The 13998-nt window shown below is 41.0% G+C and overlaps 1 protein-coding gene across 1 annotated transcript in view; it reads left to right on the forward strand.

Moving 5' to 3' along the window:
- The first annotated feature begins 13105 nt into the window (after positions 1-13105).
- USP53 (ubiquitin specific peptidase 53) overlaps positions 13106-13998 on the forward strand; it is a 74741-nt gene continuing 73848 nt past the window's right edge. The window contains exon 1 of the mRNA XM_049786845.1: positions 13106-13127. The gene's annotated coding sequence lies outside the window, so the exon portion shown is untranslated. The remainder of the gene's footprint in view (positions 13128-13998) is intronic.

A 13998-nucleotide genomic window follows, 5' to 3' on the forward strand; every position in this document is an offset into this window, starting at 1 on the left:
CAAGTCAGTCCAGAATGTAAGAAGTGTATGCGTGTGTGTGTGTGTGTGTGTGTGTGTGTGTGTGTGTTAGATATGGCATGTTCCCAAGGGATGGGAAATAATCTGAGTTCTTTTTAAAATACTAGGGTGTACTCTATTTTTGTTTCTGTTTTGTTTTGTTTTATTTTGTTTGGGGGCAACACCTGGCAACTTTCAAGAGTTACCCCTGGCTCTACACTTACGAATCATTCCTGTGGTGGTGCTCAGGGGACCATTTGGGATGCCCAGGATTGAGCCCACATGGGCCATGTGTAAGGCAAATGCCCAACACGCTATAGTATCTATCACTAATCTCTGGAGAGTACTCTGGTAGGAAGTGCTTCCTCAGTGGTTTTGAAGGAATCCCAGCACCACTCACTCCTCTGTGATAAGGCTTGGTAGCAGAGACCTAAAATTTCAGTGCTCAGTGCCACTTTACTGGATTCAGCAATACTGTTGCATGCCAGGAATGCACTTCACATCACCCCCTGGAACTATGTCCCAGGCTCCCAAATTACCAGTGTTTCTCATAAAGTACTAGTAGAGCATAAGTTCAGGAAGAGAAAATGTCCTTGAGAAAGGCTTTAAGACCCCTACTGTGTTCCCTTCTCCTAGTCTTTGAGAAGGTGCCAAGGTGCCAAGGATGTTAGCCACTAATGCCTGCACATAGGAGAAATTTCCAATAAAATATGGGCATATTTCAGAGAAAATAGTTCACCCCAGGAAAATGCCAATGTCTAGGAATTAGATTTTGGCCCTGATTTTACCAAAGATTGGTGTGATTGAGGAAGAAATTTCATTTCCTAGAGCTTCAGATTTCTTCTCTGCATAGTGAGGGATTTTCCCAAACTCATCTCTGAGAGTCTAAAGGACTTTATATAGGGAGCTAGAGCAATAGCACAGCAGGTAGAGACACTGGAAGTGACTCCTCACCCAACTTAACTCTCAGCAATGTGGGTCCCCCAGCTAACAAGAAAATACCATGGGGAGTGAAAGAACAGTGATGCTATTGTACAGACAATCACAATGAATGGATTTATGATGATTAAGATTATCATAAATTAAATCTCTTCAGTCTTTGCTTCTGGATCTATTAAGTTTAGTATCTAACACCCTTGATCATTATTTGTTAGTCTGTATTTTCATGGCTATAAAAGATACCAAACTTCATTAGGAAATTCTTTGATTTATATAGTCAAACTAGGATTAGTAAATGTGGCATGGGTCAGACACTGTGCTAGACATCTTACTGTCATTATCTCTATAAAAACAAGGGAAGGGCAGGATATTGCTAAGGATATTCCAAGGTCGTTTGGAACATTAAAGAAAAGAAGCTACAGAAAGCATTTATAACTGAGGGGAACCCCTCCCACTTCAGATCTTGAGTTTTTAGAATCCTGTGGTCTAATCTCTTCCTTGATAGATTATGAAGAGGACGTTAAAAGAGAAAAACTGAATTGTCCATGCCCACTATTTGCTGCTAGCCAATGAAGCTAGTAATTCTCTATGAGGGTTCATTGTGTTATTTTAGGTTACTTCTAAGCACAAACAATTCCACTGTCTTCTTTCTTTCATTCTTTCTCTTAGATTACAAAACATTGACAGGGATTGAAAAAAGACTAAACAAACTAACAAACAAACAAACAAAAAACAGGGCCAGGGAGATAACTAAACAGACTGAAGCTCAGGATTTGTATGCAGGAGCCACAGGTCCAATCCCAGAGCACTCTGGTCAGCAATACTCCAAGCTCTGAGCAGGAATCATTCCCAGCACTGTGGTACAAGTTCTCCCCCACCAAAATCAAAATGTCTTCAGAGGTCCGTGATCAAGTTAATTCGATTGATCTTGAGGATGCTGAAGTTTTGAGTCCCTACCTCAGGTCTTGCCACCATTCTTTTTTTTTTTAATTAAATATAATTTTTATTTTAATCATAGTGACTTACATATAATTGACAATAATATTTTAGGTACAAATTAACATAAAATCAGGAAATTGTCCTCCCTCCACCTCCATTTCCGTCCTTCTTCCCATAACCTCTTCCCTTACCCCCGGGGCTGCTAGAATAAGTGGTCCCCTCTGTGCCTAGCTTACTACTTAGTGATCTTACACCTATTTGGTCTTGGTACCTCCCTATTCCACCCCCCCCCAATTGGGAGGTGGGACTAGATAGTTCAAGTTATGCGGTTTTGTTTGAAGAAGAGAAAAGTAATAATCTGGAGGAAAAAAAAGAAAAAAAGAATCAGATACTCCGGAAATGGGCGGAGTCCTTCTAGAGGCTTTCATCCTTGGTTTGAGAGACGAAGGGGAAAAAGAAGGTGAAACACCACAACAGTACATGAAAAACTGTCAAATAAAATATCCAGTGAGCATTCCAAAAAAACAAACAAACAAACAAACAAAACAAAACAAAAGGGTAAGCACCATGTAAAAGCCATGGTATTGAGATAAAAAATGTGGCAGAGCACATAAGAAAAGAAAAGAAGAAAATAAATATAAATGGAGACATCCACTTCAATAGTCAAACCACAACAATGAAATCAACCAAAAAATAGGTAAGTAAATAATAAAAAAAAATGTTTTGTGCTTTTTATTTCCCCTCCTGCAGATGCACAGTAAATATTGGGGTCATTTGAAAAGGAATTTCCTTTGCCTAAGAAATACAGGGTTTCTCCTCCCTTGAAGTCATTGTCATGGGATTAACTATAGACTCCTTTCAGGTTCATTTACTCTCCCCTTGATGCTTTTGTGGTGTATGGAAGACTTCTGCTCCGTCCTGGGTGATAACATCAGACCTCTGTATCTAGAGGTCTCGGTATCTGCACGAGTCAAAGAGTTGAATTTATGATTATGTCTTTCTTTGTGGGTCTAGAAGTTCTGTTCCCTCAGTTTCATTTTAATCCGTCTTCTGTGGTTGGCGGTCCTGGTCTTTGCGTTGTTATGTTTCCAGAGGTCCCCTTCCATTGCAATAGTCTCAGATAGACCTCTGGATCTAGGGATCATAGTTGTTATGCAGATTGTAGCTCACACCCTAGACTAGGGCTTTTTTAATTGGTTCCAGGATACATACAGTCTGGCCATGGTTCTGTCAGCCAGTTACCTGTAAATCGCGATCTTGGCATTTGGACAGACCAAAGGGTGACAAGTCTTCTGATTTTGTCTTATTGTTAGCTGCTGAGGTAGGATAACTTGCTCTTAGGTCAAGTTGTTCCCATTTTCCTCCTTGTCAGGGTATCATATTAGGGCTGGCACTTGTTGGTGTCCGAGCACTGTTAAGGATGTCCCAGTTGGGATTTGTTTCCTGTGGCTGTTGTGAAGAAGTGTGTCGTTTCTATGTCTGTGGTCCAGGGATCAAGGCTGAACGGTTGGTGTCTAATCACCTGGGGTCTAAGTTGGGTCCACGTGACATATTTTCAAGGTGGGAGATATCCCTGTATTGTAAACAAGTATGAGTTCTTATCCCTAATAAATAAGAGCTCATTTTTATATGTAAGATTTCCCCCTTTTTTAGTGTGCCTTTGCAGGGAGAAATGGTGCTACATTATATTGCCAGTGCATTTGAGGGTGGAGAGAGGAGAAAACAAAAACATGTCACACACACACAAAAGATAAAAAATATAAATAAAAAATATGTGCTTATGTGTATATATATATATGACAAGAAAAAAGATTTTTAAGAAATGAAGTAAAAAATTAATTAAAGGAACAAGGCGATGCAAGAAAGTATCTTGCATTTGGGGGAAAAGCAGGTAAAGAGGTAGTGTAATACAGGTCTTATACTTATGATGGTAGTACAGGTTTCCCCATTGTCTTTTGAAATTTTCTTGTGATGTATGGGTTCCCGGGCGCCTTTTCATCTCTTAACCTAACCTTCTTGAGATTGGCAAAAGATTTGCGGTAGGGAGGACTTGGGAAGAGTTCATGCATTGGGGGATACTTGTAGAGCTAAGTCCGGTTTCAAGTAACAGTCCACATTAGGAAGGGTTGGTAAGGAGGACCACGCAGCATGAGTCAGCAGGGGAGTTGGTTGCCTTTTCTTGTAGGGGGCGAGGTGTGGGTTTGACTAGTTGTCCCTTCACTTGGGTGCTGGGTACTGGTTCGCTGGGGTAGGAGGTCATTCTTGATGCCTAATGGAATAGGAACTGAGGGTGAAGAGTTTTAATGTGGGGAATCTGGATGGGATTGCGGGGTGAAAGGATAGTCGAATTTTCAAAGGGGTGAAAGGGGAAAGAGTGATGAGTTTAGTTAGAGAAATAACTACATTTTGAACTGTCCTAATAATGAGAATGTATGAGGAAAATGGAGAGCCTGTCTAGAGTACAGGCGGGGTCGGGTGGGGAGGAGGGAGACTTGGGACATTGGTGATGGGAATGTTGCACTGGTGATGGGTGGTGTTCTTTACATGACTGAAACCCAAACACAATCATGTATGTAATCAAGGTGTTTAAATAAATTTAAAAAAATAAAGTAATTAAAAAAAAGGGGAAAGTATATGGAAGGGGCAGGAAAGAAAAGAGAAAATAAGGTCTTCCCACTACTCTAAAGAAGTTTCTATTAGGACACTTGGCTTTTGTGAAGAATCTGCATTTGTACCTATTTCTTTTTACTGACAAAAATAAATTCTAAGAGGACTTATACTTTTTATGACAAGTTAAAAAGCAACCACAGTGTCCTGTGTAGGGGGAAAGATGATGGGGCAATTGCTTTTGTTTTTGTTTTTTGGTCACACCCGGCAGTCCTCAGGGGTTACTCCTTGCTCTCTAATCAGAAATCGCTCCTGGCAGGCTCAGGGGACCATATGGGATGCTGGGATTCGAACCATAGTCCTTCTGCATGCAAGGCAAATACCTTACCTCCATGTTATCTCTCCAGCATGCTATGAGCACCTGCCAGGATCCTTTCACTAGGACAGTACACATGTGTGTGAGTGTGTGTGTGTGTGTGTGTGTGTGTGTATTCCCATAGGGTTTTTTTTTCCTTTAACTTATGTCATTTCTGCTGACAAAGGTTTCAAAGGGACTCTGCCTAGGACATATGACGGTTTTAACCTATCACTGCTCAGGGTCACACAAACAATGACTGGTCATGGCAGGGTTTGAGCAGAGTGTCTTTCCTAGTATCCATATCTTCTTTATGATACCAAATTGTACTTCATTAAGTCTCCTCTAGCTTTTCTCAGCAGCTTTAATCCTACCCTGTGAATTCATTTAGGTTAGAACTGAATTTTGAGAACCTTCAATTATTTCTCCTGTTGAAGAGAAATAGAACCTTCAACTATTTCTTCTGTTTAGCAGAAACAAAGAAGATATTAATCCTTACAATCAATAAATCCTGGAAGACCAGTGATTCTGGTAAGATATGGATCCAAACTGTAAATCCAATAGGATATTTAAAAGAAATGGAGGAACAATAAAAAGAGTTGCATAAGCTCTGAGAAATTATCAACACTGATGTCCAAATGTTAATATGTGGAAAAGCACTAGCCAGAGAGAGAGAGAGAGTACAGGAAGTGAGGTGTTTGTCTTGCAAGTACCCAATTAAAATTTGGTCCCTGATACCATACATGATCCCAAGAACTGATAGGAGTGATCCCTGAGCATGACAGTGTATGGTTCCCAAACTAAACAAGATGTGAGAAACCTGGCTTAGTAGCAATTCATAAAATCAAAATAATCATAGTAAAATAAAATCCAGTGTTTCAAACTTAAGCTTACAGCAGCAAACTAAGTAATGACCAGAATCTGAACCCCCACTCCCAAAATTGATTCTAACAAGTGGAAGGCGCTTTTTAGAAAAACTCTTTGATTTTTTTACTACCACATATTTTTTAAGTTGACTAAAAACAAAGGCACATCCTGAATTTAGTTGCATGGATGTAGAGCCTTTGGCTGCAGGACATGTTGTCCATTTTCCTGGACATTTTCCAGATGATGAATTGTAAACATGGTAGAGAAGAACATCTTTAGAAGAAGACCCACATTGTGGGGAAAGGATGTGATAGAGGTGGAAGCAGTTTAGATGATGACATAAAAATGTCTTCCTGTTACTGATAACTTCAAATACCCTATCAGCTTTGGATTTTGGATCAAACTGGATCGGAAATTTAAGCTCCAGCTTCACACACTTTTCCATTCTGCTCTTGTTCCTTGCATTTGACTCTTATTTTAGTTACCTGCATCTAAATCCTACTACTAGTTCTTTCATTCATATTTGAACTCTAGATGACTGCCTTTTAATTTTTAACTATATATTAAAATTTAATTTTCAATTATTTGTAGGTTGAACTGAAGTACAATGACTGATTGAATTGATTAATCATGTTTACTAGACTTCCAAAATAAATGGAAGGTGTACTAACGATAGCTCAAGAAGTAGGAGGTCAAGCTTTGCCAGAGAGGACTCAGGGTTCAATGTTCAGCATTGCACAGACCCCCCAAACATTGGTGGAAGTAACCACTAACGTTGATCCAGGAGTAGTCCCCAGTATTGCCAGATGTGTTCCCCAAATTTTAAAAAATATATTGTTGGGAACATTGAATATTTTCAGCTTGAAAAGGCAGTAGATGTTTTAATAGTTTTAGGGAACAGAGGTTATATCTCAGCATAGAGTATTTTCATTTCATATGTGAGACCTTGGGTTTAATCTTGGCACTCCAAATCAAGTCCCAAATTGGGACTAGTGTGACAGCACAGTGGGTAGGACCTGGCACATGGCCCACCCAGGTTCAATCCCCCATCTGGTCCCAAGCCCAGCCAGGAGTGATCCCTGAGTGCAGAACCAGGAGTATCCCTGAGCACTGGCAGATGCTGCCAAAAAACAAAAACAACACCCCCCAAAAAAACCAAACAATATTAAGTAAATATTAATTATAGAAAATATATATGCATACATATATATTTCTGTCTATGAAAAATAATAAGACCATAAGACCACTGTGTGGGAATTACTTGTAGGTCAATATGGACTCAGCTTGACACAAAAATTATTCACAGAGAATGTTTTTAAAAGAAACAAGCCATCTCCCAAAGCATCAGGTGTTCTCTAACCATGTTTGGACAGAGGCTGCACAACTACTGATCCTCAGTGAGCAGGAAGCTGCACCAGATGGAATCTAAACCCCCTTGCAGTTTGGAGATTATAATAAAATACATATTAGTTCAAGGAAAACAATATGTAGGTTCTATGGCATCACATTAGCACTGATGACAGCAGCACCATGGCCCTAATAACAGAGTGTACTTCTTTACAGCTGCTTTTATCTGAGGGATGATCAAAAGGCAACATGTATAACATTCCTTCTCACCCCAATTTTAGAGATAAGAAAATGAGAATACTTCAAAGATAAATAACTTATAGGGATAATGGAACTGCTTAAGAGGACAATAAGTCAGCAAGACTTATTGGAGAACACAGGTTAAACCACTGACCAGGGGTTAAAGCACTAACTGTGGTTGACATATTCTGAATGTCTCAATAGAAAAAAAAATGTCTCAAGGAGACAGAATCTAATCTTCCCATAGTTAACAAAATGTTCTATTAATGGCACAGCTCAGGGATTCAGGACTCAGTTTCTGAATTTCTACTTGATAAAAGGATAGAGGAGCTCCAAGGATTCTCTCTCATTCTCTCTCTCTCTCTCTCTCTCTCTCTGTCTCTCTCTGTCTCTCTCTGTCTCTCTCTCTCTTCTAAATCTTCCTAATACTCTAAAATTACAGGTCTAAATAAAAGAGTTGATGTCACCGTTGGGCTGTGAGCACACATTTTTTTACAGTTTTGCAAAGAAGAAAATAAGTAGTTTCCCACAAGATCCAACTTGAAGGATACTAATTAGATTGAGTTACCCATACTCCAAGTCCTGTGTTCCGAAATGTATAAAATATACCAGATGAGTGACCTTCCTGTTGATTTTGTCATAGCACTCTGATTTACTTCTGAAGGGCAGAGCTGGGAATGGGTGAATGAGCGAATGGGGACTCCTGGATCATGTCTAAGTACTAATATCAGACCTGCAAGCTTTCCACAAGACACTGTTAAACATGAGAACCTCTTCTTGGGCATCTTTATTCTGCTCTTTTAGAAACTATACATGTTCATTTTACAGAAAAAGAAAAATGATAAAAGAAAACCTCATGGCCAATTTTGTCCTCAGTAACTATAAATAAGGTATTGAAAAAGGCCATTGATGCCTGCTCTATGTCCTGTACTAGAATTGACACATAGAATTGACACATAGAAAGATGATAAAGTCTCGGTAGGAATTTTTTCCTAGAGGGTGAGAAAGACAAAATACACACACAAAAAAACACAACAAGAAAAAGGTTAGCTGGTAAAACTACAGATTGTCATAAATAATAAGAGGTAAACAAACAGGATACCATGATAGAGTTCAGGGCTTCTAAATCAAAGATGGTTTTTCTAAAAAAAAGTGAGATAGCTCTCTGAGCTAAAAGAACATGTTTTGCATGCAGGGTTACTAGTTGCAATCCCCCAACAATGCATGGTTTCCTGTGCAGAGACTGAAAGAACATTCTAAGACAAAAATATCACAAAAAAATTGGACTGGTGTGTCTGTCAAGAAGAGAGTGGTGGATGGCTATGTCCCGTGATCTTTTTGGTTGGCTTCATCAATTCAGAGCTTGAGGATTTCTCTACTCTGTAGTTTTAGCTTGTGGTCTTGCCTAGATCTAATTTCCCCAACAAATATTCTGTATGTAACTCTAAACCAACCATCATGTTGAAGAATTTACAAAGACATCCTATTATAGTCCTGCATTGGCCTTGTTTATTCCTGTTTCTAAACTTGACCCTGGAGGTAGTGATATCTCATCCCCATGTCTTTAAAGATGCCTTCCAAACAAACCTTTCAAGTAAAATCTCATGCTTGATCTCTCAGAGAAGCTCCCTCAATAATTTGGGCCCACATTGATGCCTCTATTCTTTGAAAAAAAAAAAAAATCAACATTTAATTTTTTTTCTCTCCATTTATGGAACACATATTTCTTAAGCCTGTTCCAGATATTGTTGTGCCTTGGAAATAAAACAATGGAAAATATGGTCCCTGCACAATTAGTAATGAAATAACACTCATTAACCATCATCATTTCCTTATAATGCTTTCAGAAAAAAGGGGGTGTGTTTTCTAGTAGCCAACTGTGACTCAGCCATTCAGCTGCTTCTTCTCAGGCTGTCTTTCACTTTACTATATCAAGCTTAGTCATAGTATTTTCTAGTCTGAGACAGCTGCTTACCTCCTGGAACTACTGAATCACAATTCCTCCACACAGAATGTTGCTACTCATACCACCCATCAGAAGTAGGAGGAATCTTGCCACAAGGTTGTTCATTTCCCCACATTGTCACTTAATCAATCCAGAACAATATTATGAGGTGGCATTGGTCATTGTATACTTTGGCCAGATGTCAACTAAACTAATGGAAGGTGGTCTTTGCTCTCCTAGCCTATTCTTCTCCTTTATGATAGTGTGTTAATGGGAGAGATAGAGATTACTTGTCATAAATTTGAGTCTCCTGGTATATATTAAAACATACACATATGCAGATGCACACACAACCTTCAAGGATGTGATTCTCAGAAGTAATAATTGTTGTGTGACATTCATAACTACATTAAAATCTATGTTGTGTTATTCCTAACTACAGTTTATGAGATTAAACTTCTGTTCTAATTTGCACTCTAATGCCAACTTTGCTATTTTTCATCTCTTCACGTCAGACTACCTTCTTGATAGTAGACTTAGTAATAACCTCTTACCAATATATCACTTAAAACTTAGTACTTAAATATCCTAAAAACTGTTAGAAATTTGAAATTACACAATGACCAAAGTGTCCAGTTAAGGTTTAGTCAAATCCTTGAGCATGGTGAACTAAAAGTTATCCTCCTGTAATCTTTAAATGAGAAAGGAAGATTCAAATTGTGTTTTCAAGAATGGAGGGAGGGTTGCTCTGTCAGTCACATTTGCATAGAAATAATTATAGCACTATCTAATCATTTTAATACAGATCAGTCCAAATAGGATGAAAGCAGGACAAGTGTATCTCTGAAAGTTATGAGACATTCCATGGAAAAAAGATAAGTTTAGTCAATTAAGACCTGAGGGATCTAAAGAACCTTATTAAATCAAAGTGAAGAATATGGGCAAGAAGAGCTGATGAAGTTGAGATCTAAGATCACATTATGAGGGCCCTCTGGCAATGGAAGGGGAGAACACTAAAATAACTCAGTTGAGGAATATCATGAACATATTTCTATGTTAGAAACAGTACAATAGAATGGAGGTTGGACTAATCTAGATAATAACTAGACGTCATTACAAAGTCCAAGGAAGATGAGTCAGGAGAGATGAAGACTTGAGAGATAAAATGGTGAGAGTGAAAATTAAGAAGGATGGATCTGAGGGATAATTTAGGAGATAGGGGTCAACTGAATCTGATGACAGTTTAGAGGAAATGAAAGCAATTGAGGATGGTCACCGACTTCTGTCGAGCCAATGGGGTGCTATTACCTAAAATGGAGAAAGAGGGGCCGGAGCGGTGGGGCATTTTCCTTGCATGTGCTAGCCTAGGACGGACCACGGTTTGATCCCCTGGTGTCCCATAGGGTCCCCCAAGCCAGGAGCGATTTCTGAGAGCATAGCAAGGAGTAAACCCTGAGTGTCATCTGATGTGGCCCAAAAAACAAGAAAAAAAATGGGCTAGATTCCCTGAGAGATGAGAGAGAAACAGTCAGTGGGCATCTGGAATGAATCCTCAGAAATAAGTGTGATTTGATGTGAATTTGGACATATTTAAAGTACCACTGGAAAATCCAAATGAAGATGCTGCTGCTTAGGTTAGTCTGACTTGAAGCATATGGAAATCATTAGTGTGGAGGACCCTGGCTAGGTCTGTGCATGATAGATAGGTAAGATCAATCACCAAAAAACAAAGGACAAAGTAGAACTTGGGAACAGAGAAAACACACAGAATTAGAAAAAGAATATTTCAAGTACATCAAAGAGGTAGATGTAGAAACCGTAGAAGATCATGGCATTGGGAAGCAAGGTCTTTCTTTCAAAGTACTTTATATTTCTTTAAAGTATATTTTCCTCCTGTTCCAAAGGGTTTTTTTTTAACCTTTTGAAGGTAGGAACTGTTATTTTGTTGTATCTCCTCCAGTGCCTAATTTAGTAAAGAGAACATAGCAAATGACCAATACATTCTCATTAATTCTGTCTCAAGTACTAGTCACTCTGGGATCAGAGAAATAGCATAGAGGTAAGGCATTTGCCTTGCATGCAGGACAGTGGTTCGAATCCCTGCATCCCATATGGTCCCCTGAGCCTGCCAGGAGTAATTTCTGAGCATGGAGCCAGGAGTAACCCCTGAGCACTGCCGGGTGTGACCCAAAAACCAAACACCAAAAAAAAAAAAGAAAAAAAAGGAAAAAGTACTAGTCACCCATTGTTAACCTTAAATTTTCTTGTCCTTTTTTTTTTGGGGGGGGGGGGCTTTTTTTATTCAAATGATTACCTGCAAGACACATTTTTAAAAAATAATCTTTATGTTCTAACTGTACCGGTTTGGGAATTAATTCCAAAACCTTCACTACTTATTGAAGGGATGTTCGGTACTGAACAAAACGATGGCATGAACTTTTACTAATAACCTTAGCAACAAATACATTGCAAAACCAAGTCAGGCCCAATTTCCCAAGACGTAGCTTGGGGCCTGCCTGCTCGAAAGCACAGTAAGGAGGGAGCCCAATTTTCCGAGCACAATTAACCATTAACCGGGTCGACTTGTTTTTATCAAAGCCTTCGTTCTCTGAGTAGCCACGACCGAAGCCGTTCAGGAGCTCTACGTTCCTGCCAAAGGAAGCCATTTAAATGCAAACAGGTCGTAAAGAGTCACCAAAAAAGCTACCGGGAATTGCATTATCAGCAGGGGGCTCGAGGCCAGGCGGCAGCTAGTTTCCATCCACGTAAACTTGGGGAGCCTCCATCCAATCCTGAACACACCCGCGTTTCCGAGCTTAGCAAATATGCAAGCAGCAACAGAGATTGCGGAGCCACCATCTCTCCTTTCCTCTCCATTACAGCCCCACCTGCAACCACCAGGTTTCCCCGAGCAAAAACCCGCGTAATCTAAAAATAAAAATAAAAATAAATGAATACATAAAAGAACTTGCTGACTCTTGGAAATTGCTCTAATACGTCAGAGGTTTTCCTAATTCTAAACAAAGGCCTATGGTTCCTTTTTTTATCTTGAAGATTTTAATGCTGAATTATGACAAAATTATAATTCTATAAATTATTTTTATGTATATAAAATATAAAGCTACTTCAGGACTGTTTCTTTCAGGCCTTTTAGTTTTCAGATTGCTTTTCATTCTTGTTTTCTAGGCCTGATGAAGTCATGGGTAACTAGGATCATTCAAATGATCCAAGAAAAAAATACTGAAAACAAAAGCAAAAAACCCTCGTAGCCCTCTCCCCGCCGAAACGGGCGAACGCCGGGCTCCGTCGCTCTCGCGGGACCTGACTGCAGGGACTTCAACCCACTGGCTCGCGCGCCCGCATCGAACCCCCGCGGGAAGACGGACGGCTCGGCGAGTCCGGAGAGCCGGGCCAACGCGCGCGGGGCCGGGCCAACCTGGCGGGCGTGGCCAGCGCGGGCCCAGCCTGGCGGGCGGGGCGGGGCGAGGGCGGTGGGAGGGGCGTGGCCGCGCGGACCTGTTGATCGCAGGTGTCACGGCCCGCAGGGTGCGGCGGCGAGTGCGCATGCTCCGCGCGCGCGGGCCGAGCTGAGCCCGGGGCTCCGGAGCCGCGCGTCGCCTCCGCCCGCCGCGCCAGTTCCCCGGGAGCCTCGTCTGCGGCGGCCGCGTCTGCGGGAGAGCGCGCGTCGGTCTCGGGAGGCGGAGCCGGGCCAGCGGGAGCCGGCCCGAGGGACTCGTCGGCGGTGCAAGGCCCGGGCTTCTTCCTCTACCTGGAGCGTGAGTCCGGGAGACCTCGGGGGAGGAGGAGGTCGGGGCGCGGAACCCCGGAGCGCGCCGCCTGTCACCGCGGGGCCGCAGCCGGAGCTGGAGTCCCGGGACGCTCCTGGCACAGGTGGGACGAAATGGTGGTTGTGCCACCTGCCCGCGCGCCCAGCGGCGAGGGACACGGACTTTAGGCTCCGGGAACGGCTGTTTCTCGCTCTGCTCTCCGCAGTCGGGTCTAACTAAGCCCGGAGCCTGCGAGGTGTTGGAGACGCGACTCAAACAACAGCACCCCAAGGCTTTGCTTGCAAACACTTAACAGATGATTTATTTGCCATTATTTTGAAGAGTTGCCAGGAAAAGCCTCCATGGGTAGGAGTCGGTTATAATTTGTATCAGTAGATAGGCATTTTCCCCCCCATTTCTACGGGAGGGACGACTATGAGAAATACATTGTTTCTAGAGAGGGCGGCTATGAAAGTAAATGTATCAAAGAAGAAGGAGCAAGATTTTGTGTTTGACATTTTTTTAGAGGCTTAAAAAAAAACAAGCGACACCGATCAATCTATCCACTTTCATAATTATGGCCGCTAAAGCCTCAAGAGGATTTCTTGAAATTTGTTATGACATTAAACTCAGCGGTGATTGGTTTGTGTTAAAAAAAATCACCTCAAACACAAATTTTCCTTTTTGCAAATTTTAAATGCTGTATTTTTAAAAGTGTGATGAATGGTCTATAGTTCCTAAAACTCAACATGAATTGTCAAACCACTGATTTTTTTCCCCAAAAAACATTTTGAAACTACTTTTTTAATGGAGTGAGAACTTTTTCTACCTCAAATTTTCCTTTTCCTTAAACAAATGAGAAATTTTCAAAAACTCAGGACTTTAATATGTACTGTGCCTTAAAATCTTTTATATTTTCTGTTGTTGGTTTATTTAATGTTTTGTTTCTTCCTTCAATTGGCTGCCACGCCCACTGGCACGACTCTCAGCTCTTG

This window comes from Suncus etruscus, chromosome 14 (assembly GCF_024139225.1).
Source record: "Suncus etruscus isolate mSunEtr1 chromosome 14, mSunEtr1.pri.cur, whole genome shotgun sequence".
Classification (NCBI taxonomy): domain Eukaryota; kingdom Metazoa; phylum Chordata; class Mammalia; order Eulipotyphla; family Soricidae; genus Suncus; species Suncus etruscus.